Below are 27,349 nucleotides of genomic sequence, written 5' to 3'. Positions count from 1 at the left end.
TGGTTCTGCTAAACAGATGAGAGACACTATGTACTTTTTCTACTTTAATCCTTGCTGCTGTGATTTCTCTCACACAAGTAGTCCATAAGGACTTTTACATTTCATTTTTTATTATAATTTTGATATTAATCTCACTCTGATGCAAATCTTTCTGATACCCATGGACAGAAGAACATACCACAGCCTCTTGAAAGTATACATGACTACAGTGGAGACTATAAGATAGGTGTCTCAGCAGAGTTCCTCCTAGTAGGGAGGAAATATGTGCTTCCAGTTGTCCTGCCAGTTATACCATTTTCCTTAAACAGCACAAACAGTTAAACTGAGAGAAGTGCTCTGCATTCAGTAAAGCTACGCTGACATCAAGAGTTTTGAAAGCATAGTTGCATTAAGTAGAGCATATGCTGTCTTTCTCCACAGCTCTGCCATCTTGGCAGAACTTAACAATAGAGATCCATTTCACTGGCAGTGGTAGACAAGAACCAACACTCTCTGCTATAGCTATAGCTTGCCCATACATCGCAAGTAGCAGTTCTTCTAGCAAAGGCAGCAGAAGGATAATTGTATCTCACCCACTGCTAAGCCTACAGTTTTAGTTCAAACTCACAGTCACCTATGGCTTAAGTTTAGACACTGAAAAGGCAACTTGAAATGGCTCAGGCACAACCTTTTGCCCCTCTGTGATACAGGTAATAATTTTCAGAAGTGAGGCAGGCCAAACAAAGGCGAACGATAACACCTCTAACTCTTGCAGCAAGATTTACTGGAGCATGGTCTATATTTCTGACAGCCTCATTCAGAACAAGTAAACTCAAAATATTTGTACCATGACATTCTGAAACATCTGAATATGCAGGGCTGCTGAGTTGTCGCTCCATCTTTTTGCTCACCCCACTAATGAGTATCAAAGGATGTCTTCATATTTCACAAAGAGAAAGATGTCTTGAGAGATTTCAGAAATTAGCTTAAAAATACAGTGATTGTGGAGATACAGTTTATGTATCAGTTGAAATAAAGATTATGAATCACTGCTGTGACTCCTGTATATTGCAAACCAATCATTATGTTTCATCTCAGATACAGTTTTAAAAGGTTGTTATAGACCTCCCTATCCCTATTTGGAATAAATTCCACAGTAAACATATGGAACACACATCCATGGAAATATATAAGTATAGATAGACATTTCAGTTCCATAAAACTTACAGTGGAATAAAGAATTAAGATACTATAAAATAATGATTTATAACAAATCTAAAGAAAAGTGCATAAGCATATGCAATCATGAAAGAACAACTACTTGGACTAGCCCAGGAACTAGTTCCCCAATTAAAGAACAAAATCATTCATTAAGAGAGGGAAGAAAAGCAATTGTTGACAGTCAACAGGGAAATCAAATTAGACCAACTCATTATTTAAATGTTTTGATTTAATGGCAGAGCTGTTAATGAGCTACCAAGAGCTATAATTATCTATGTGTCCAATTTCAGCAACAAAATTAAAATCTTGCAATAGATTAGAGAGAAAAAAACCACCAAACCATGCAAAAACGTTAAATATCAGAATATTGGCATTTGCTCAGCTGTTGGAGGGTTGGCTTCTGCGGGTAGAAGATTCATTTTGTTGTTTTGCTATTGTTGATTTACCAGCTGTACATCAAAAGAAAAGGATTTTTAAAAGCTAAGAGGCATCTCCCCAGAAATAAGATACTAGGGTCAGCCCTGCTATGTCTAGCCGTATATGATGGTGAGAGCGATTTTGTACATCTTTTTAGGGAGCTATTGGGAAATTTTCTTGCATAGCTCATGTGTAGATTGAATTGAATGGCAGAGAGAAGCAAGGACAATTTCAAGATTACAAGGGTGCACTGTGTCCCAAAAGGGATGTCTAGTTACTAGCTCTGGTAGCTTGCTGCATGCAAGGATAAGCAGTATCTCTGACAGAGATATAGTGGTGATATGCTCATTAAGCTGCCTATACTTTTGTAAATTCATTGTCCCTTATTGTAAGCAACCAAAATGGTACATCTAATTGTCAGAAAGATAGGATTTTGTGAGCTAATTGCAAGTAGTGTAGCTGGAGATCTAACTATTAAAAGAGCAAATAATTGAACTAGAGCAAATAAAAAAGAAGCCCAAGAGATTATATTAACAGTTTCAAAGGTATATCTCATCATGCACTGGTAATAGCTAATATACCTATGTCATTATAACACTGTTAGTTTAGATGCCTGTGACACCAATTATTAGGTGCTGATATGACTACATTTCTGCATCCTCTGTAGCAGTACTAGTGTTGTCCCTTGCTCTGCACAGTCCAGTGCATTTGAACTTCTTTCTCATCTCCAGTTTACTTTGTCATGCTCCAGTACCCATAACCCATGTCCAGAACAGCAGCAATAATAGTGATACTTGCTTTGCCTCTCTGCTGGGAAGGAGAAAAAGTTGGAAGCAGATGGCATTTTAGCCCCATACAGGCTGTGGTGCTCCTTCCTTTCAGAAAAATGCCAGAACAGAGCTCCTGTGGCTCTCAGAAGAGTAACAGATAAAGAGAAGGTTGCCTGAAGGTAGCAGCGCTTGATATCACAATGAAGTCCAAGCACACTCAGTGTTGGTTTTGCTATAGCCTCTTCCAGGGAACAATGTTTGACCCAAGCAGAGGCTCTGCCCCCGTAACTGTTGCAAGATGGGTATTAATCAGGGCAGAAAAAGAGTCTTTTGCTCTCAACATCAGTATTATGAAATCCCTCAGATGCCTTGTCAAAAAGGTTTAATAGCATTGCAGTACAGGTGATACTGTAATAATTTACTTTTTGTTAGCAGGAACTCAAGAGACCCAATGGATATGAACTGTCACCTGAGGGAACCATATCCCAAAGCTAAAGACTAATATACCATTAAATCTTTTGGCCTTTTCTCTAGTGAACCTTTCTCCTTAGGGATGAACTTTTGGTACAGCCATTCAAAAGTATATTCTGTAAGACTAGAGAGGAAGAAAGAATTTCACACAAAAAGTTTGCTAAAAGTAACTATACCTACATTGCCCATAAACCAAGTTTAGACGGCATGCTTGTAAACCAGCTACAGAGCTGTAGTGACATTTTTACAAAGATATAGACACAACTTCTTTTGCTCCTCTTTGGAACAAGAGGAAGACAAAAGAACAGACTCAAACACTGTCCACAAATAGTCAGCCTGATTATTAAATCTCAGTGTGTTAGGAAAGATTGTTGAACAGTTGAGTGGTTCTCAGGGAAATTAACTTATAAAGCATTCATTTATTATGAGCCTGTCCACTCATTACTCTTGAAGTTAAACCATCTGGCTGGGATGATTTTTTTTTCCTAAAGTTGAAAGAAAATTCTCTTATGCACTTTGGTTATGAAATAGTCATTTATTACCAGGCCATTGTCCGTCTGTCACAATTCCTATCAAATCCTCATCTGAGACATATAATTGTATTGTGTGTTAGTGCAAGACCATGTGGGACCCATGGTGAAGAAAATGGCTTTTCTCTCCCTTAAATTATTACGCTTATGATAATAAAATTGTATAAAGTGCATTATTGTTGTAGTGAAAATGTTGTTTCATCAAGCAATGAACATCGTGTTATATGTATGAAAATGAACATTTTCTCTCTCTTCTTTCTAATTGGGCAAACAATTTTTCTTACGGCTTCTGATATAAAAAATGCAGAGTCCTTTATTGGTTTCTATATTCAAGCAAAATTCATAGAAAAGTAAAATACTCAGGTCTTGATCCTGCTGAAAAACTAGGAGCTCTATTATTGACTTTAATACAATCAACAGAGTCTAGAAATTAATACAAAAAGCTAATGTGGTGTTCTTATGCTTGCGTTGAACTCTTTAAGCCAGTTGAAACGTCTGACGCTTAGCAAACACCTAAAATACAGTGAAGTACAAGCATTGCCAAAAAGAACCTCATAAACATCCTCCTGTGAATTCTATATGCATCAAAAGATAGTTCCTAATACAGGATATGCCTCAGTCTTCCCTTATGGTGCTGTCCTGCTCCCTTGGAATTACTTCTCTTTTTCGCAAATTCTTTGTATGCTCTAGATCTTGCGGTACTGTTGGGAACGTCTCACTATAGATTCCCACTGGCTAGATGAGTGCATAGTCCCATCAATAGTGTTGGAGTCTCCTCAATCCCTGAAACAGGTTTTGCTTGCTAATGGGGAAGATTACAGATAGCAAAGCTTTTCTTAAGTTACAAATTCCGGACAGGCCCTTTCAGAAAACTTCACGCTAGTTCAAATTGGATTTTTCATCAGCAAATTTAACATTGACATGAATGTGATAAATAGAGCTGGTCAGAGAGGAAAAAATGCTGTTTCACTGAAGCTGAAACATTCTGACACATCAGTTTTGATAAAGTTTGTGTCAGAAGGAAGCAGACAAGAAAAGATTAATCATTGAATTCTTAAGCATGGGTGCAATAACCTGGTTTGAAGATCTAGCATTGTATTCCCTCTATGACTGATTAGCACTCACCTGAAATGAGAAACTCTGCTCAGTAGGAAATGAACTACTGCATCAGAATTCTCTATACTTTATTGTAAGTGGAAAGCTATGCCCCAGGAAGGCTCCTTCGACAAAGGCTTTCTTTATACTTTTTTTTTAGAGTTATTTATTTTGTATTAATTTTGTATGAAACCCGACACAATTGGCCCTCCATCCCATCTGAAGTCCTGAAACGCCTCTATATGTGAACATTTACTAGCAGCACCTCACCCATAAGCTTAGTTTAGTTCTCAGTTATTTGTGAAACTATGGTAATACATTCAAACATCTCTAGCACACCAGCTGAGCAACTGAACCTCTGGCTGGCTTAATCTATTTTCCTCAAAGTTCAAAAGCACATGATTTCTTCTGAAAATCAGAAATTGCCAACACTGCAAACCACAGACTTTTTTATAAAATACATATAGCCTTCAGCACAAATTCACCAAAAAGCTGTGACAACTTAAAGCTCATGCTGTTTCTTAAAAGGTGTTACTAGAATTGGGGCTCGTACTATCTTCTCTGAGCTGCTAAAAATCAGGCATCTTGTCATTGCTCTAGACTTCTCTAATGTTAATGAAAGAAGTTTGTTACACCCAAAAGATAATTTCACCCATTCTAAGACAATGATGTTACACCCAACCTTTTTTATTCACCGTAATTATCTCTGTTCCTATTACCTGTTATTGGACAACTAAACAATTAATGTAAACTAGATACTGAATTTTCATATACCTGAAAATTGATAAGAGGAGCTCCATCGTCTCATTCCAATTGTATTGCCTAATTTTAAAGGAACTTTTCTTCATGGAATGCTAACCTAATTTTCAGTTGTGTATTACTAATTTGCTCACTGCAAATGTATCTACATGAACACAGCAGTTCAAATCATGACTCCTTCTGAATCAAAGTTTCTGATAATTCCCATTTACTAGGCTTTGGTTTGCTCTAGGGATAGCTTTAAGCCAGAAAGTGTCTGAGGAGTGCATTTAATGCCACTTAATAGAACCAGCCTAGAACTAGTTTGAAAAAACAAAAGCAAACAAAGAAAGCATTTGAAATACGATTAGCACGCATGTCAGACCCTCAGCATCATATTTCGCAGTCCATAGTAGAAAGCTACAACATGGACATCAGTTTCTCAGCATCAGAATTTGTGCTACAAATCTACTTCTGCTTGTCCAAACTGTTTGCTACTGTAGTCGTAGTCAGAGACTTGCAGGACACAGAAGCCCTTTTCATTTCTAGATCATGTTTGTGTCCTGCTTGCACCCCTGTATTTACAAAGAGTTATCTTAGCGTATGTTAAAAGGATGACATAATGTGGTCTGGGCTAGTCACAGAAGATGTGGACTATCCCCTGATCAAAGAAAAACTCAGCTGATGGTGCAACACACATCTGCTCTTCAGTTTGGGTACAGACGTAGTCATTTGCGGGCTCACTTTTTCACGCCATCACTTCGCAGATAAGTGATACAAAACATATATTACAAAACAATGTGCTTGATTTAGAGAAACAAAAATAGATGGATGCATATGAAGCACTTGTATATGAAAAGGGATATCTATAGGGCTGTTCGCAGAAAACCAAATGCTTACAAACTGTGAATGTCATTTCAGTGTACGGCCAAGCCCATAGCTTATCTTTCCCACTTGCCTCATTTAGAACACAGTGTAGCATTTTCAGTTTCTGGTACACTTTGACGCTCTTGCTCACAGAGTGTCTAATTCAGTGAGATGATGAGCACCACCTGACAGAACAGTCACAGCTACTACTGAGGGCTGCGGCTCAGCTACTTGGACGAGAAAGCTCACACACTGTACAGCCCAGGTGCACCGTGCCAGGTTTCAAGAGGAGTGACAGAGACTTGCTGTGTAACTTTCTAATGCCAGCGCTTGCCTCACACTGAGAGGAAACTGCATGAAAAGTTAACTCAGGCTGAACACAAATATTTTGAGTGATGTCGCTAAATTACCTTCCAACACCAGTTATGTCTCTAAGTCTAGTCTCAGGCCACGGCACCACAAAGTAGTATTTCTTGCATTACAGTTTATAGCTTGCTTTTGCCAATAACCATTATTCCAATCATAGTTAAGTTTCTCCCACTTCCAATTTTAAATTGGAGTGGGAAAACAAGGCACTTTACAGAATATAACATGCACTTTACTTCTACACACTTTACAGACTATAACATGAAAAGAATTTGGACTTTTAAAATGGATTTTTTTTTTTTTAAATTATGTTTAGAACGTATGCAAATTGCCCCTTTTCTCATCAGTCAAACACAGTAGACTTTGTGCATGAATGATACAATGAAATTATAAAGCAGCTCTGATTCACTTTTTTTAATCAAGGAAAGACAGAAGTAAACTAGAACTGCTTTGAATTATTCTACTTCCTCTATTATTTTACAGGTTAAACATTTATTACATTTACAAATGATTTACTGCAGAATTTTTCCCTAAGGTGTTTGCAAATATGATGTCACTATGAAAGATTAATGTGTGTTTAAGCAAACTGGAGTAGCCTAATTTAATTACTTAGGACAATTTTTAAATAATGCTTTACTGACTGCTCAGCAATTAGAGGCATTGCCTTAAGAAAGATAAACTAACATGTGGCATTGTGGATCTCATTTGACAAGAGGTTATTTATTTTCATTCCTGTGTCATTTGCTTTTAAAAGCTTCAGGTGTACAGGATAGTTAGCTTGAGCAAGATTTGGGGGTGGTGATGTGAGGGGTAAAACACAGGTGTGTATGTGGTGCGTGGAATTACTGAATTTAGAGCACAGAATATTGAGACTCTGTGGGGGTTGTCAGAAACGATGGTGAATTGATTTGCGTGTGTTAGGGGCTGATGGCCCCGAGGGGGTGACATGGGGTCCTGGGCAATGGATGAGGTCGGGGGTGCTGTAGGCACTGGGCAGGGACAGTCAGGGCTGGTGGTACTGTCAGGGCCAAAACACAGAATTCGGAGACAAACTTTAATAATACAGTGAAAAGCCTATTGATCTTAATATGATGACAGCTAAAGCTAATTATCATTATCTTTCAACTTAGTTCTAATACGGAACAAAAGTGTATCTGTGGCCATAAACACTTCATATAAACACCAGAACCACTGGTGCTGTTTTGCTATTCTGCCAAACAGTGACTCCTCCAGCAGTCACCAGAAGACAAAATGCAAACTCAGTTCCTCACAATGACTATATTCCTTTTGAACTGACCCAGCTATTGTGGCTGCAGGGACTGAGCTAAATATGTTCCAGTAGTGTTTTCTTGAGCAATTACCCTCTGCTTACTTGCTGGCTTACTAACCCATAGAAAAATCCTTGGGTGCTGTGGCTGACATTTAGCCTATACATTATGCCTGCCTTCTTTGGTGCATAACAGAGTCTTGGTTACACCTGTAAGAATTTCAGATGCAAAAAGTGAAATTTTTCTCATCTAACTTCCCACACATACAACGTAGATGGAAATGGTCAGCCTAGCTGCCCCTTTATAGACAGCAGAAAGAAAATGTTTCGAGAGGATATGTTACATATTCATTACCCTATTCTGATCATTAAGCAGTCTCTGTTTTGGGCCAAAATCTGCACCATAGAAAGGACTAGATAAATATTTCATTAAAATAATATTTTTCCACTGCAAATGGCATTTTGCTGCATTTTGCTCAATATGCTGAATTACTGCTTTATCGCCTACTCAAAGACCACAAATTGTTAGATCTATTCATCCATCAATGAATGTACATTAATACAATGCTGCTAATAGTTTTCTCTGTGTGAATAGTTTCAACATACTTTCCAATGAAAAACAAAATCAAGCTCCATTTAGGATTTCCATTAGATTTTGTTTGCCACGTCTATTTATTTATATCTGGAAATTTTACATCTTTTACATTCAAATATTTTTCAAGTGCTATGTAGACAACTCTCTGTTCCATCTGAACCCAATTGTGAACGTATTATTGATTTCAGTTGCACAAAACCTCACCTATTGTTTATTCACGAGGTACTTTTTTTTCAACAGGACACTAGGTGCAGTCCAGAGGTGTAGCATTCTGTTTTGATTTAATCAAAGGTTGAGGAGTTTGTCAAATCTATATTGTGCAGACAGTCTAAAGACCTAAGATTATTAGAATACAAAGAATACCAAAGTGACTGGGACTGGAAACAATAATTTTCCAAGGCATCTGATATATTTGTCAGGCAAAAAAGTGTTAAGAGGATCAGAAAGTGACGGTAGCCAATTACTACTATCTTCTGGGACACAGAAAAAACTGAGGAAGAGTTACACTATAGTGTTAGCTGTTTTGGTCTTTATTGAAAAAAGGCATACAGTAAAATAATGTAATTCATGTGCATGTGAAACTGATCTGTGCATTCAGGTTTCTTTGCTGGTTCCTTCTCCATTTCCACATCTAATTTATCGAACGCCTCTATTATGAAAATTGTAATATACTGAGTGTATCAAAGCTCAGTCTCATCAGCTACTCTTTCAAGTATTCACCATTCAGAAAGAAACAGCTGTACTTCACTGGTCTGACATACGCCAAAAAGTCCAGGTGAGCAAGAGAAGTAGTGATGAGTTGTTGACAGAAGATATTAAGTGAAAAATGCAGGGAGGTCATTTAATTTGCAAGAACTCATAATATACTCAATTTTATCTATTTTCAAGATACTCGTCAGAACTCCCTTCTTTGGCAAACCCTGCTACTCCAGCCAAATTGCAGAGAGAGTGCTGTGAGTAGAAAAAAGCCCTATCAATACTTCCACCAGATATATATTCCTTCAGCTTTCAATCTACTAATTCAAGGAATATACCAATGTACTTCCATAGCTAAACACTCTAACTTCTGGAGTAACCCCAATATTCTGTGTCATTTTGTAAGGAAAGAGGGACTACCAAAAGTACTGCAAAAAATGCTCTGTGGTATGGATACACAAATGATATTAACTTAGGGCTGGGCAGTTTGGGAAAAAAAAAAAAAAAGCTTCAGGATTTCCTTTGAATAATTTATCCAGAATTTCTTTGTCTAGAAATACTGATGAAATTGTAAAAGACCCAATGCCTCCTGTAAGTTTTCCAGTGTATTTCCCTAAAATTTCTACTTTTTATTTCTGCATCCTCTAGTAATAAGACAAGACAAAAATTCCACTATTTGATTTTCCTCCTCAGCAGAAGTGTGGGATTTGTAATAGATGAGCAATGGACAATTCTTACTGTTCCACAAGCATCTACAGGAATATTAACACTGAAGATGCATGCTCACAACATGAATCAGCAATTTCTTTAATGGATATGGAGCCACTTTTCATTCAAACAGTAGATATTTTGGTATATTCAGATAATTAACAGCTCCAGCCTGGGTCATTGTTTTATGCTGACAGTAGTTGCTTTTGGTTAGGAACAGAGAGAAAAGCTCAGTCCCAAAGAGCTATAAGTCATAATAGTCATATCTAATAATGTTGTGGTTCAACCCCTGATAGCAACTCAGCCCCACACAGCCGCTTGCTTACCCTGCCCCTGCTGTGGGAAGGGGGAGAGAATCGGAAGGGTAAAAGTAAGAAAACTTGTGGGTTGAGATAAGAACAGTTTAATGATTGCATTATTGTTGTTGTTGTAATGAAAACAACAAAATGAGAGTCATACAAAACCTAGGAAAATCAAGTGATGCAACAGCTCGTGACCCACAGACTGATGTCCAGCCTAACCCTGGACAGTGATCGCTGCCTCCCACCCAACTTCCCTCAGTTTACATGCTGAGCATGACATCATATGGTATGGAATATCCCTTTGGCCAGTTTGGGTCAGCTGTCCCGGCTGTGCCCCCTCCCAGCTTCTTGTGCAACCAGCAGAGCATTGGAAGCTGAAAAGTCCTTGATTTAGTATAAGCATTGCTTAGCAACAACTAGAACATCAGTGTGTTATCACATTACTCTCATGCTAAATCCAAAACTCTGCACTATACCAGGTATTAGGAAGAAAATTAACTCTATCCCAGCCAGAACCACGACAAGTAAAAATACAGGAACTGGGTGTCTGAAGCAGCAGTGCACCCCTCATCATGCTGCCAGACTCAGTTTAAAGGGCAACAGTGGTAAGTGCAGAGAAGTAAAAGATTTACTCGAGATTAACCAGCATTTCTTTGGCAAGGGACAGATGACTGAGAAACACCTTGCAACTTCTGATGATTCAAAACTGTCAGAGTGATGAAACAGATGTCAGTCAGACCTAAAAAATACGGAGATTCTGTAGAGTGTTGTAATATGCTATGTTAGTTGCAAGGAACAAATGGATATTCAAAGAGACAAGTTTTGTCAGAGCTGTACTTGCTATGTGATTCTGAGTTCCTGAGTAGTTGGCATGAATTCTTAGGAAAATATATTAGAGATCTTGACTTTGGCAGAAAATCATATCTATTTGTTCTGCTTCAAGAGACTAAGAAACAGATTACGAAATGGTTCAGAGACAGCCTTTAATGGGGGTTGGAGTGATGCATCCAGAGATGTAGACTAGAACACAGAGTTTGTACCCGTACGCTCCAGTACCCCAAGGGTATATGAAAAAAGACTTTAAAAACTAACCTGTCTATACACTGATACTTAAGGATGTATATTTCTCTGCAGCCATCCTGTCCTAAAATAAATCCTATTTTGCATTACTGTGCAGAGAATAAAAATGTAAGTACTGCATGGTAGTCAAGATTGTTAATATTAAACTTGGTGTTTTGAAAGAAAACTTCAGCCTTAAACTGAGTGTATGGAAGGGGAAGATGAGTTAGCTTCAGTTCTGAGGACATTATTTTCAAATCATGAAATATTTCTGTCCTAAGACTGAAGACTAATTCTTGTTCTCCATCACCTTCTTTAGTAGTGAGTTTACCCAGAAGTGTATTTTATCAGTGCAAAATTTTGTCAGTAGTATGAAATAATCCGTAAACTTGGCTCTGTTGTTATTTATGTTTGCAATCAATAGTCAGGCTTAACTGTGGAGGTCCGCACTTGACTGGGAAGTCTGATTGGATCTTGTGATGCTTTATTCAGAAAAATGCTTTATTTAGAAAAAAATCCTGCCTCCACCTTGTGAGAGCTTTACAAAAGTCACTTTTGGTTACATACTGCTTGTACGTCAGAAAGCCTAACACTGGGTTTTACTGTCTTTTTTTGGGGGGGGGAGGATTTTACCCCCATCTTTTTGTTGTTCTTGCTGTTATCAAGGTTTAAGCTGGCTATATCTAGCAATAACTTGAGCTAGGAGTAGGCCACATTCTGTATCAGGAAAGTATATAAAAGTAGTTTTCCAAGTGTAAGTTGTGAAAATTATGAATAAAAATGAAAATCCTATGACATGTTGGAGGCATACATTCTCACTGAGCATTTTACATGAAGAGAAATACTTATATCATGATAACTAAACATTACAGGCCCAGCCAGAAACAAATATGCACAAAGCTAACACTATTTACTGTCAGACACCACATGTTCAGCTGTGCTGGTTTTGGCTGAGAAGGGGTTAATTCTCCTCACTGTGGGGGTCGGCTACCTTTCCAGCTTCCCGAGCTCTGCCGCGGGGCGTGGGGGGGGGCTGGGAGGGGCGGGGCCATGGTGGGGACGGCTGACCCCGACTGGCCAATGGCAGGTTCATTCCCTACCATGTGACACCATGACCAGTACATGGAGGGGGGGCAGTGGCAGCGCGGAGGCGGCGCGGCATCGGGTCGGCGGGCGGCGAGCGGCTGCAGCGCGTGCGGTTTGTTTCAGCGGTTCGTTCCCCCTCTCCCCTCCCCTCCCCCTCCCCCGGGGCTTTGCGCCTCTTGTTGTTCTCCTTTACATTGCATTTCTACTGTTGTTTCTTTTAATTTTCATTATTACACTGTTCTTATCCCAACCCACGAGCGTTACCCTTCTGATTCGCTCCCCCATCTACCGGTGGGGGAGTGAGTGAGCGACTGTGTGGGGCTGAGCTGCCGCTAAACCACGACACCCAACGTGGGACTCAAGGGTTGGAGATAATAACAGCTTCTGGTCACAGCACCATGTTGTCCTTTTTGCAGTTGGTGTTAAAGATCGGTGTTGGTTTGCTTAGTCTGCTGTGTTCTGCTGTGTTTAGTAACGTTTTGCCTACAAGATTTGTTATACAAACACTTGTTTTCAGCTTTATCTGGTATTTGGGGTTTTTGCTGAAACCGTTACTGTACTTGTTGAGGCAATTAGCAATTTTACACCCTCCTCTGAGAGATTTTATATGGAAGAAATACAGAATAGTACCTTTGCAACTTTGTTCTATGATGTCTCTGCCTCTATTACAACAACCTTTTTGTATCTTGATCATCCTTGGGTGGTTAAGGTGCACTTATTGTTAGTTTTTGGGCATGTTGTTCTGGTTTTGACTAAGCAATTTAAGAATATCACCCAGAAATCTGCCCCAAGGCTTGATAGTTACAAGTGGCAGGGCATGTGGGATAGCATGGGCAAATACCTAGGGCAGTGGGCACCCCCAGTGTTTTGGAGTTTCACCCCCGAACAAGTGCAGAATCCTAAAAAACTAGTAGAATATTTGGAGAAAGTATGTTGTTATGCTGGGAACTCCAGAGAGACACAGATAACTGCAACATGCTGGGGTCTGGCCCATGCATACGGAGCCCTGCTCAACAGTATTCAGTGCCCCCAAGGGGAAGAGAACGTCTCTGGATTGAAATGCAAAGTGACTGGCACTGCAGACACTCCAGCCCTGACAACAGGCACTTCAGCCACTCAAACCCCCACAAGAAGTACTGGAGCTGGCTCAGAAAATAAGCCCCTACCAGTATCAGTTGCCCCCATACACAAGATGAAATATTGGAAACGGACGTCAACTCATTTAGAACGAGATGATGAAAAAGCAGGGCTGTCACAGGGAGAGGAGGAAGAAGTCATAAATAAAATAGAGACCACCCGATCCCTGTCCTTGAGCGAGTTGCGAGATATGCGAAAAGATTATAGCCCTCATTCAGGTGAGCACATTGTCACCTGGCTGCTCCGATGCTGGGATAATGGGGCCAGTAGCCTGGAACTAGAGGGAAAAGAAGCCAAACAACTGGGATCCCTTTCTGGGGAAGGGGGCGTTGACAAAGCAATTGGGAAAAAACCACAAGCCCTCAGCCTCTGGAGGCGACTCCTGTCTGGAGTGAAGGAAAGGTATCCCTTTAAAGAAGATGTTACATATCGCCCAGGAAAATGGGCAACTATGGAGAAAGGCATCCAGTATCTAAGGGAATTAGCTGTGCTTGAGGTGATTTATGGTGACCTGGACGATCAACGGTCATCCAAAGATCCAGATGAAGCCGAGTGCACACAACCCATGTGGCGGAAGTTTGTACGGAGCGCACCATCTTCGCATGCAAACTCATTGGCAGTGATGTCCTGGAAAGATGACGAGACACCAACGGTGGTGGAGGTGATTGATAGACTCTGGGATTATGAAACAAATATCTCTTCCTCGCTCGTCTCTGCTGTGGAGAAGCTATCCCAAGAGATCCAGCAACTCAAAGAAGATATGTCCTGCTCCCCACCTCGACAGAGTAGTGTCTCAGCTGTTAGGAATAAGTGTCCTTTGGCTCGAAGGAGGGGATACACACCATGGGCCACCCTATGGCTCTACCTGTGTGACCATGGAGAGGACATGATGAGGTGGGATGGCAAGCCTACCTTGACCCTAGAGGCAAGGGTACATGAGCTGCAAGGAAGAACAGTCACTCAGGGAGGCTCTTCCAGGAAAGCTGCTGCTCCACTTTCCAGTGAGCAGGTTCCCAGACAGAGGAGTAGAAGCGCTGATTTTATTTCTAAGTGTAATAGAGGGACTCTTGATTCACATTTACAGGAAGTGAGTTGTGACTGCCATGATCAGGACTAGGGGGGCCCTGCCTCCAGCCGGGTGGAGGAAAGGGATAACCGGGCTTACTGGACTGTGTGGATCCGATGGCCTGGCACGTCTGACCCACAGGAGTATAAAGCTTTAGTGGACACCGGCACACAGTGCACCTTAATGCCATCAAACTATATAGGGGCAAAACCCATTAGCATTGCTGGAGTGACAGGGGGATCCCAAGAGCTAACTGTATTGGAGGCCGAAGTGAGCCTAACTGGCAATGAGTGGCAGAAGCACCCCATTGTGACTGGCCCAGAGGCTCCGTGCATCCTTGGCATAGACTACCTCAGGAGAGGGTATTTCAAGCACCCAAAAGTGTACAAGTGGGCTTTTGGTGTAGCTGCCTTGGAGATGGAGGAAACTAAACAGCTGTCTACCTTGCCCGGTCTCTTGAAGGACCCTTCTGTGGTGGGGTTGCTGAAGGTCAAAGAACAACAGGTGCCAATCGCCACCACAACAGTGCACCGGCGGCAATATCGCACCAACAGAGACTCTCTGATCCCCATCCATAAACTCATTCACCAACTGAGGAGCCAAGGAGTCATCAGTAAGACCCACTCACCCTTTAACAGTCCCATATGGCCAGTGCAGAAGTCTAATGGAGAGTGGAGACTAACAGTAGACTACCGTGGCCTGAACGAAGTCACCCCACCATTGAATGCTGCTGTGCCAGACATGCTAGAACTTCAAGGCAAACTGGAGTCAAAGGCAGCCAAGTGGTATGACACAATTGATATCGCTAATGCATTCTTCTCCATCCCTCTGGCAGCAGAGTGCAGGCCACAGTTTGCTTTCACATGGAGGGGCATCCAGTACACCTGGAATCGACTGCCCCAGGGGTGGAAACACAGTCCTACCATTTGCCATGGACTGATTCAGACTGTACTGGAACAGGGAGAAGCTCCAGAACACCTTCAATACATTGATGACATTATCGTGTGGGGCAACACAGTGGAAGAAGTTTTTGAGAAAGGAGAGAAAATAGTCCAAATCCTTCTGAAAGCTGGTTTTGCCATTAAAAAAAAAAGGTGAAGGGACCCGCACAAGAGATCCAGTTCTTAGGAATCAAATGGCAAGATGGTCGTTGTCAGATCCCAATGGATGTGATCGACAAAATAGCAGCCATGTCTCCACCAACTAACAAAAAAGAAACACAAGCTTTCTTGGGCGCTGTGGGTTTTTGGAGAATGCATATTCCAAATTACAGTCTGATCGTGAGCCCTCTCTATGAAATGACCCGGAAAAAGAATGATTTCAAATGGGGCCCTGAGCAACGACAAGCCTTTGAACAGTTTAAATGAGAAATAGTTCCTGCAGTAGCTCTTGGGCCAGTCCGGGCAGGACAAGATGTAAAAAATGTGCTCTACACTGCAGCCAGGGAGAATGGCCCTACCTGGAACCTCTGGCAGAAAGCACATGGGGACACCCGAGGTCAACCCCTAGGGTTTTGGAGTCGGGGATTCAGAGGGTCCAAAGCCCGCCATACTCCAACTGAAAAAGAGATATTGGCAGCATATGAAGGGGTTCGAGCTGCTTCAGAAGTGGTTGGTACTGAAGCACAGCTGCTCCTGGCACCCCGACTGCCAGTGCTGGGCTGGATGTTCAAAGGAAACGTCCCCTCTACACACCATGCAACTGATGCTACGTGGAGTAAATGGGTTGCACTGATCACCCAGCGGGCTCAAGTAGGAAACCCCAGTTGCCCAGGAATCTTGGAAGTGATTATGGACTGGCCAGAAGGCAAAGATTTTGGATTATCACCAGAGGAGGAGGTGACACGTGCTGAAGAAGCCCCACTGTATAACAAACTGCCAGAAGATGAGAAGCAATATGCCCTGTTCACTGATGGGTCCTGTTGCCTTGTGGGAAAGCATCGGAGATGGAAGGCTGCTGTATGGAGTCCTACACGACAAGTAGCAGAAACTGCTGAAGGAGAAGGTGAATCGAGCCAGTTTGCAGAGGTAAAGGCCATCCAGCTGGCCTTAGACATTGCCGAACGGGAAAAGTGGCCAGTGCTCTGTCTCTATACTGACTCCTGGATGGTGGCAAATGCCCTGTGGGGCTGGCTGCAGCAGTGGAAGCAAAGCAACTGGCAGCGCACAGGCAAACCCATCTGGGCCATCACATTGTGGCAAGATATTGCTGCCTGGGTAGAGAACCTGGTTGCAAAGGTACGGCATGTGGATGCTTACGTCCCCAGGAGTTGGGCCACTGAAGAACATCGGAACAACCAGCAGGTGGATCAGGCTGCCAAGATTGGAGTGGCTCAGGTGGATCTGGACTGGCAGCATAAGGGTGAACTATTTCTAGCTCGGTGGGCCCATGACACCTCAGGCCATCAAGGGAGAGATGCAACATACAGGTGGGCTCATGATCGGGGGGTGGACTTGACCATGGATGTTATTGCACAGGTTATCCACGAATGTGACACATGCACTGCAATCAAGCAAGCGAAGCGGGTAAAGCCTCTGTGGTATGGGGGACGGTGGCTGAAATATAAATATGGGGAGGCCTGGCAAATTGACTATATCACACTCCCACAGACCCGCCAAGGCAAGCGCCGTGTGCTTACAATGGTGGAAGCAACGACTGGCTGGCTGGAAACATATCCTGTCCCCCACGCCACTGCCCGGAACACTATCCTGGGTCTTGAGAAACAAGTCCTGTGGCGACATGGCACCCCAGAGAGAATTGAGTCAGAAAATGGGACTCATTTCTGAAATAGCCTCATAGACACCTGGGCCAAAGAGCACGGCATTGAGTGGGTGTATCACATCCCCTATCACGCACCAGCCTCTGGGAAAATTGAACGGCACAATGGACTGTTAAAAACTACACTGAGAGCAATGGGGGGGGGACATTCAAGCACTGGGATACACATTTAGCAAAAGCCACGTGGTTAGTCAACACGAGGGGATCTGCCAACCGAGCTGGCCCTGCCCAGTCAGAAATCCTACGTACTGTGGAAGGGGACAGAGTCCCTGTAATGCACACAAAAAGTATGCTGGGCAAAACAGTCTGGGTTCTTCCTGCCTCCGGCAAAGGCAAACCCATTTGTGGAATTGCTTTTGCTTGAGGACCTGGGTGCACTTGGTGGGTGATGCGGGAGGATGGAGAAATCCGATGTGTGCCTCAAGGGGATTTGATTTTGGGTGAAAACAGTCAATGAACTGAACGGCACAATACAAACTGCTATATAATATTGTGTGTCACCTCTGTGTTGTATCAATGATATCAGAGTACGAGCCTCCCAACCCATGGAAGATAAACTATGAAACAAGCCGTGCAGCAGCGATGGAATGATGACTGACTCGGTATGCAGCAACCCAACGCCACACACCATCTCTCCCACCCGGAAAGCCTGATATGGCAGATGGAGCCCAGAGTCATGGACTGGGTGAACTCAATGGACATTTTAATGGACATTTTACAGGGAAGGTCCAAGAACTAAGGGAATGATGTCTGTGTATTATGTTAAAGGATGGGAAGGGGAGGGGTGGTGGTTGGTATGGTTGTATTGCATTGTATGGGACCTGGGTATGGTGTAAATGGTATGGAATAAGGGGTGGAGAATGTGCTGGTTTTGGCTGAGAAGGGGTTAATTCTCCTCACTGTGGGGGTCAGCTACCTTTCCAGCTTCCCCCGCTCTGCCTCGTGGTGGTGGGGGCTGGGAGGGGGGGGGCCATGGTGGGGACGGCTGACCCCGACTGGCCAATGGCAGGTTCATTCCCTACCATGTGACACCATGACCAGTATATGGAGGGGGGGCAGTTGCGGCTCGGGGGCGGTGTCGGGTCGGCGAGCGGCTGCGGCGCGTGCAGTTTGTTTCGGCGATTCCTTCCCCTCCCCCCCCCCCGGGCTTTGCGCCTCTCGTTGTTCTCCTTTACATTGCATTTCTACTGTTGTTTCTTTTAATTTTCAGTATTAAACTGTTCTTATCCCAACCCACAAGCGTTACCCTTCTGATTCTCTCCCCCATCTATTGGTGGGGGAGTGAGCGAGCGGCTGTGTGGGGCTGAGCTGCCGGCTACACCACGACATCAGCAGAGGTTTTATTACGTAGTAACTCAATCCAGCTGATTTTCAGACTCACAGGAGATTAAAAATTTCCTGTTTCTATTTATATTCAGGAGGCTAAGGAGGGGACAGGCTCAAAAAGAAGATTTGTACCTAACATCAACATCCATTCAGGAAGACTGCAGGCCTGTGGTGCTGAGCTGATTCTTAGGCACTGGCTCAAAGAAAATGCCTGCAGCCAGTGGAAGACAGTATCTAGTAAATATCTCTGTGAAGCCTTGAGCTGAGATGACTTTTCAATCTATTAATTGAATGGAGAAGAGAAAACAGATTGGAAACTGTACCGGCTGCGGGTGCCCCAGTACTGGCTGCGGGTGCCCCAGTACCGGCGGCAGCAGCAGCAGCAGCAGCCGATGTGGGTAGCTGCCGGGGTTGCCCCGCGCCAGACAGAATTGGTTCCAGCTGGCAGGCAGGCAGGCAGGAAGGAAGGAAGGAAGGAAAGCAGGTTCTGCAGAGGGACCTAGACAGGCTGGAATGATGGGCTGAGGTCAACTGTATGAAGTTTAACAGAGCCAAGTGCCGGGTCCTGCACTTTGGTCACAAGAACCCCATGCAACACTACAGGCTTGGGGAAGAGTGGCAGGAGAGCTGACCGGTAGAGAAGGACCTGTGTGTGTTGGTTGACAGCCGGCTGAACACTGTAGTCTGTCAGAAGGCCCTAGGCTAGAGCAGGGAAAAGCACGAGGAGTAAGGAGGAGCAGGGAGGGGCTGTTATGGACTGACCCCCCACCCCCCATGCTGCCTGGGGGACAGGAGGTAGAGGAGTCGGGGATGGAGGAATGAAGTTGAGCCTGGGAAAAGGGGGTACGGGGGGGAAGGTGTTTTAGGTTTTGTCTTTGTTTTTTACCATCCAACTCAATTTCCATTGGCAGTAAATTAATGTTTCCCCAAGCTGGGTCTGTTTAATCAGTGGTGGTAAGGAATCTCCCTGTCTTTATCTCTACCCATGACCTTTTCAACTTATTTTCTCCCCTTGTCTTTTAAGGAGGGGGAGCGAGAAAGTAGCTGGTTGGGTGTCTGGCAGCCAGACAAGGCCAACCCACCACAGAAACTAAATCAAAGTAACAAGATTGAAATAAAAGTACAATTTGTCCATAAATTCTGTACCAAGTTCGAAATCTAGTGTGTAAAATCTAGCCAGTAACATAATATTTTCTATTAAAAGAGACTTTATCCTTTTGTTCTGTAAAACTCAGGAGTAACTCCTCTCTAGCATTAAGCACCATTTCAGATTGGATTCACAAATGCACAGCATCAGTTTTGTAGGTAGTGGTAAATATAACCAGGTAATCCAGTATGATTCATAAGCATCAGACTTGCCACCATTTGATGGAAATCTTCAAATTCTGCAGTAGTAATCACAATATGCTAGGTGTGAGAGAGGAAACTATTAGCCTAAACCTTTCTTTTAGAAAGTGTAGCAAAGCAGGAGCCTGACATGCTGTGCTGGAAGTACATTAAAACCTTTAGTATGGGTTTAAAGAAATTTTTTTAACAGAATTATAGTTACTTTTATCTATTGTACAGGCATTAACAATTGTATTTCTACTGTGCATTGGGTTGTACTACCAGGAGCAGTGCAAATATGGCTTTTATCTCAGTAGTTTCTTACATTACCTCATGTGTAATTTCTATGGTCTGGTTTGTTCTGCTGATTCAAAGCAGCATCAGGACCCCAGGTTTTACACAGGTCCAACAGAAGGTCTTAAGAGGTGGCTCAGTATTGTTAACAGCTGCAGTGAAGCCCACACAGCAGTTCATTAATTTTAGGTGAGGTATAGCCCGGGGTTTCACAGGCATGCTTTCTTAGTTTAATGAACTGGGGTAAATATCTTAAATATCCTGGTGGGCCTTGGTATTCTCTTATTTCAGGTTTGCACATATTTCTGAGGTAGTCTGATAGACTGTAGCCAATGCAAACAGTCAAACTTCTAGCCCTTACTTTCAAAAGAAACCCTCTGATTAAGTCCAGTAAAATGATCTCATTACAAATGGTGTATCTGGTGAAGGTGGTCCTGGTGTGGTGTAATTCTGTTTTGCAGGTTAAAGTGCCACTTATGTGAGAACTTTCACAAGGTGATTGTTGGACCACTAATAGGTGATGATTTCTCCTGGAGAGCTCTCAGTTTGCTGTAATGTTGTCTGAAGTGAATTTTTAAATGCCCCTCGTGTTATATACCACCAATGACTTTGCATCCTATTAGTTCTCCTAATATGCTTGCAGCTTTTTTTTCCTGACATGGTCCCTGTGCAGGTGATACTCTGAGGAGCAGCATTTCAAAACTCTGGTGAGAAGCAGTGTAGTAAAAGTATTTACCTTCAGTTACTTACTGCAGTACAATTGGCAAGTAAGTTGAGCTAGTGTCTAATACACTGCATGAATTTAGAGCCAAGACTGTTCAAGTAATGCTATCCTGGGGCATCAACGCTGTACTATTTCAAAAGTACTGTTCTGTTATTTTTATTCTGGGCTAACATGCATTGTGACTGATGTTTGTCTTTTCTACTATATTGAGAACACTTTTCACTGGTCATCTGTCAATTTATTAGTCAGTTTATTAAACTGCCTCATATTCCACATGTCAAGCATCATAGTTAGCAACGGTGTTCATCACCCTGGCGTGATTTTCTGCTGATAGCTTGCTTTTGCAATGCCTTGACAGGTTTTCCATGTCTTCAGGAACATCTAGATATCTCTTATCTCATTTGCTGTAAAATGTTCTTTTATGGGACCATCTGACATTGATATTCCCCCTCCCCCCCAAATTTAAAGATTCTAAGGATTTCAGACTCACTATTAGTTTCAGGTAAAAATTTTGATTTGTCTTTGACTCTGCACTTAACATGATGTTTCTTCTGTCTGTCAGAATAGTTGGCCTTTCTACTTTTCCCATCTCACTCATGAAGGTAGTATTGCTTCAATGCCATGAGTAGGACTTATCTTGTTTATTCACACTACAGCACCAATTTCTGTACTAATCATTCTTCTGGGCTCATATCTGTTGGTTAGTGCTCTCTTTGTTACTTACATAGACAAAATGAAAACTGTGTTGTTACACTCACCCTTTAAAGCATTTTTGATGTTTTGGCACTGTAAGTCTTTTTCTCTGGGGGAAAAGGAAGGGAGAAGGTACAACAGGTACAATATCTGTCTCCAGACTTGAAAATCATTGCTTTTTAATATGCCTCTCTAACAGTTTTAAAATCTGGGGGGTAGACAGATACTGTTGTTGTTTTACCTGTCATTAAGTTGTTTTCTGGTAGCACTTTTCTTTGTGTCTTTCAGATGTGATCTCTTTAAATTCCTGTCCTGTATAAGCAGTTTCTTGATATCAGCAGAAACTGATTACCTGTCATCAGCTTTAGTGGTTTTCAGGTTTCTCTCTCTTTTTTTTTTTTTTTTTTGTCTTTTTGTGAACAGCTTATTCCTCAGATGAAAAAAGGTACCTCAAATGCCTTGAACAGCAAAACTATACTTTTTCCTTCTGCTTAAATAAGCTTGCCACTTATATCTTAATCTTTTGCCACTCTATATTAGAAAATGAGTGGGTTTGTACGCTGCAGGTCGTTTATCCAGCTCAGGTCATGCAAAGTTTCAGCCCCATTAACTGCTTCTGCCTATTCAAGGTTTCTCACATTTGCACATTGATTTCAAAGTGCATGAAGTCATCTTTCTTTTTTTAAATTCAGACCCCATAGTTTGAGCTCACTTAAGATGCTAAAAGAACTGAATATCCTGTTATTAATGATTTTAAAACACATTCTCGGCAGCTCAACTGCAAGAGCAGGAAGAATTCTTGAGCTACTTCTTTTTATCTTGAAAAAGAAGAGGTCATAATAAAACAGTGGGAAAATCTGCAGTTAGTACTGTAGAGTTTTACAGACAAAACAGCATATCTATATAAGACACATGATGTATTTAATATTTTGCTAATCAGCTTGGACCAACTCTGCTGAAGTCCATTTACAACGTCAACCAATATCAACTGCAGGTCTAGCCCCTTGGTAAGGTAATATAGATTATTTTTCTGGCTAAAAAGGACCTTTTTAAAGACTATTTTTTCTAAACAATTTTATATGACCAAATCTTCTGAAACCCTAATGGCTCTAATTTGGTTATTACTTTCTTTATTAACAAGTATAAGCACATCTGTATTTAAAGTTTACCTTAGTTTGGACTATAAAAACAAGATTAATGGAGCATCCTCACAAAACTTGATTTGAATTAAATATTTTGCTCAATCAGAAGAAACTCTGAAAGCTATCCACAAGATTTTTTTTTTCTATAGGGTATATTAATTAGAACATTCACAACTTCTTAATTGGTTGGGCATTACTTTGCCTATTCCAGTGTAGCACAGAATAATTTTAATTTGTTTTATGTATTTTTATTTTATTTTATGTATTATTTTTTATATTTTATTTATTTTATGTATTTTTTTAAATTTCATTCACATAATGAAACACTAAAATGCACATAAGGAAATATCCAATATACAGGTAGGGGTTTTTTTAGTATTAAAACCCCCATGCATATATGGTCTGCTCTAAGAGTTGCAGTCATGTACAAGGGAAACCAGGTTAGAATCTTAGGGTTAGAATTTGTTTACAGTCAACTCCCTCTAATTCCATCTGTATCCACAATGAAAGGATAATGATATCTTTTCCAGGATGATGCATTCCAGGGCAAATCCTCTCTGACATCCTTTACTACTTTTGAGGGAAGACTAATACAATGGAAGGACTACATGACTTTGCATTCTAGCAAGGTTCTGGGGGAGAGATTTGGTCCTAGAGGCATGTCAATAGAGCCTGTAGGCTAAAACTGAACAAAACTTAAGTATTGTTACAACAGTTCTTGTTTTAATTAGGTTGCGATTTCATTTCACTCCTTTTGTTATTTTATTTCAAATTTTGTATTTCTCTATTGAATTTCTCTGTAAATAAAACCACATATAATACAAAACTCTGAATTTCAGCTGTACTTGAATGTAACCACTAGATACAAACACAATTCTTTCTTTTTTTCTCTCAGTTCCTATATTCCTTTGCTCCCTCTTGTGAAAGGACTGCCTCTAGTTTGGGCGTGGCCAAAGTCTAATAAGAATCAGACACAGGAGAAATCCTGGACGGCAACTGACGATTAGTCTATGTACTTAGCAGTGCCTGACTGCAAGTTATCTTTCTGGACATCTTTACTAACATGAGGAGTTCTTCAGAGTGTTCAGTTCAGCTTTTGATTACTCAGTGTATCAGATGTTCTTCCTCCCCAGAAATAGCCTATTAGCCCTTTCACTTTATCTCACTCACAGCACACTAAAAAAACCCTCAGGTAAAGCCTCAAACTAATTTTCTGAACAGCACTGAGTTCTCATTTAGTTCTTACCTGGCCAGCACTCTGTTTTCAGCCAGTCATCCTTCGACTGACAAGCTCCTTAATTTCCTTTCTAAGCATCCAGGAATAGCTAACTGAGGGACTCCCCTCCTGGCTCCTTCCCTGTTTGCCCCTAACTAAAGATCCAATTCTTCATGCTGAATAGTTCCTCGTACTCTGCACTGTCTGTTAATTATCTTTTGATTGACTCCCAGCTCTGCCAGCCACTGTCCCCATTCACTCTTTCAGAACTTCAGCTCATATCAAACTCTTCTTCGTTAATGACTGTCGCTGTCTCACTACAGATAGCTTCTCAAAGCTCTTGACTTCTCAGACTAGATCACGTGTACACATCTCAAATGAATTTCATTCCCATTTGAGATCTTGCCAAGAGGATAGAGGACATTTCTGTAAGTTAATATGTCCACAGGCCATTATTTCAAAAGCAAACAGTCATTTGCTTTACTACAGCCTTTAATTAGTATGCAATTAACCTGGATCTGTCATCACTACATAGCTATTATTATTAATTATTCTATGCTAGCCAGGGCGGCTGGGTTCACCTTACATTTCCTCAAATAGCACTAACAGTAGATTTCCAAGCACTTCAAAAAGCCAGACTGTGCCCAGATTGTTAATGTTCTCTGACCTTTGGGGAAGCCTAATTAGAACGGTTGCAGAATTTCAAATGGAAAGAGAGAGGGTAGCAATTTATAATTGAGCATAAACATTTGGCTCCAGAAAGAGTTCAAAGGAAGTTATAGACTTCCTTGGCGGTTTACCATGCACTTAACTGAAATGTTCCATACATGGGAGATAAACCTGTTAGAATATAATATGTAATAAAGAAAACTGGAGTCACAACCATGAAAAGGCATCCTAACAGCAGATTCCGTATTGTATCAAAGATCACTTGCTCTTTGCCCCTTTTCACATTAGGTACTTTTGTGTCAGAGGCAAAGTGTTCATAAGCAAGAGGGAACCAAAAATGCTTTGTTTCCCTCTAGAATCCATATCTTGTCTGGGGGAAGGAGTAGTTAGGAAAGCTGTTGTTTGTCTCCATATTTAAATGATCTCAGTAAGATCTAAGCAGGATATAATTACACAGAATACCAAATCTGTATCGATCTAGATATAGACCTTTGGTCTGAAATTATCATTATGGAAAGTACAGACACTGTGTCTACTTCCCTAAATATGTTTAATAGGAAATAATGACTCATTGCCTATTCAGAATAATTTCCTTACACAGTATGCAATTACACAACAGGAAAATAGCAGAAATATGGAACTGAGAGACAAGGCGGGGGGGAGGGAAGGGAGTTTCTCATGCTGTCCCTGTCACTCTCATCCAACAGGAAGGATCTGTAGCTCGGAACCTTGGCTTTGAGTTTAAGAGCTTCTAGTCAGAAAAAGCAGGTTAAGACTGTGAGAATATGGCAACGCTGTGAACGCAGCAGTGAGCAGCGATACCTTGACTTAGCTTTAGCTGTTAGCTCCTGAGCTGAAAGCGATACAGCCATATTAGGCTCACACTCTGCCCACACTTGCTAGTCCTTCTCAGAGGCAGGTGCAATTAACCCAGCTTTCACCTCATTCCTTGAGAGTCCTACCTCCGCACTGCACCACATTGTGGATTTGTGCCCTCTCTCCAGTAGCCAGCTCATCTATCCCTGACACAGCATCGCCTGAGCGAGGAGACATGCTTAGCTGCCATTAGTTACCATTTCCTGCACACCATTCATTTTTCTGTTCACTGGTCATGTCAGTTAACAGTCTGCAGGGTTCCCTTCACTAGTAATGTTTCTTCTCTTTTGTGTCGTCTCCAGCATAGGGCTAAGAAGAATGAAAGAAGAAAATCAGTGCTTGTTCAGTAATGTGACAGTGACTCCCCACACTTCAAAGCATGTATTCATCCAAGCTCTCCTCCTAGATTAAGAGTAAGTGAGAAAAGCAGGTTGTCTAAGTGAACTGGGACTGGACTGGTTTTAAACCAAACATCTTAGTACATAAATCTATAATGATACTCAAGTTTTAAAGAAACAAAAGCCATGAGAAGCGGTTACTAGGCTTCAAAACAGCTATTTCCACCATAGTAGCATTGATGTGACGCAGATGGGATATGTATCTAACCTCTTAATTGCACCTAGAAGCAATTGTTCAAACATTCAGTGGTTTTATTAAAAAATTGCAGGCACTATATTAGCTTATTTTATTATAATTTTTAGCTTGAAGATGCAGACTTTTTTTTTCTTTTTTAGTAAATAGCAGGAAATGAAGCAAGAGTCAGGCAATACACTAGGAAAATGTTCTATACTGGAAACGAGTGTTCCTGGAAAGCAGTGTCAATATATGCTACTATCTTTTTTGGCCAAGGAGACAGGTAGTTTAAGATGAGCCTCTCTATTTCACACAGTGCTGTGAGCATGTCTTTCATTTTACCATTTTTATCAACATGAGGACATAGGAAAGGGAGAAAAATAATAACTAGCAGTCCATGTAGTGCCATCTTAAACTACCAGGACTGCATGCTAAGTAAATGCTAAAATAAAGCCCTAGGATATTTTCATTTGCAAGCTCAGAAAACCAGGTATTTTGTAGGGAAGAAATATGCAAAAAACCTGACACATTATGATAACCTGTATGTATCCTGGTCTCTTTTTTGTTCACATCGTTGTACTGGCCTATTTTCTAAGGATTTATTACTGCTTTTCAGATAAGTTCATGTGGTATGTTTAAAGAAAAAAAGCCGACTGGCACTTTTTTTTTTCTTTTCTCCTGGATACCTGTATACTATGACAAACATTTTTTTCTGAGTCACTTCTTTAAATTTGTCTTAGTATTTAAACAAAGCTTTCATTCAAAATATGGAAAAATAATGAGGAAGGGGTTCAAGAATGTGCTTTTAAAGTCAGTCTTTTAGCATGAATCTGCAGTTAAAAAGTATATTTAAAGGTTTCAACAAAAGTGTGTTTTTTACTTCTGGAAATACCTTTCTCCCAAAATTGGTACAGCTTTTTCCAATTATATTTCAAGGTCATGTTCAGCCCTCAAGATCTGATTTCACATTTTTATGGACATGTTTCTGATAGCAAATCCCTGAAGAGAAGCACTGGCATTTCATGTCAGTGTTGAAATTAGAGGATGGTATGTTATTTTGCTCTTGTGGTTTCTGATAAACCTAGTGACAAAGTATTTAACTCCATCTAAATCTCTAGAGTGTTGTAATCTCCTCAGAGACAGAACCATAACCCAGGAGATTCACTTTTTGCAGAAAAAGGTAATAAAAAAACAAACAAAACCCCATAATTCATCTTTGACAGGTAATACCACACTGTAAGATCTTAGGAAGAAGCCTTGCAAATCTGTTTACCTGCTAAGCCTTTTTTTTTTTCTTTTCTGAAAGGGGATTTCCTTCCTGATTTGTCTAATGGCCTGATATTCATTAATGACTTAATGGTC

The sequence above is a fragment of the Phalacrocorax aristotelis genome, chromosome 2, assembly GCF_949628215.1.
Source record: "Phalacrocorax aristotelis chromosome 2, bGulAri2.1, whole genome shotgun sequence".
In the NCBI taxonomy this organism is placed as follows: domain Eukaryota; kingdom Metazoa; phylum Chordata; class Aves; order Suliformes; family Phalacrocoracidae; genus Phalacrocorax; species Phalacrocorax aristotelis.
Note: the sequence above shows the minus strand (reverse complement) of the source record.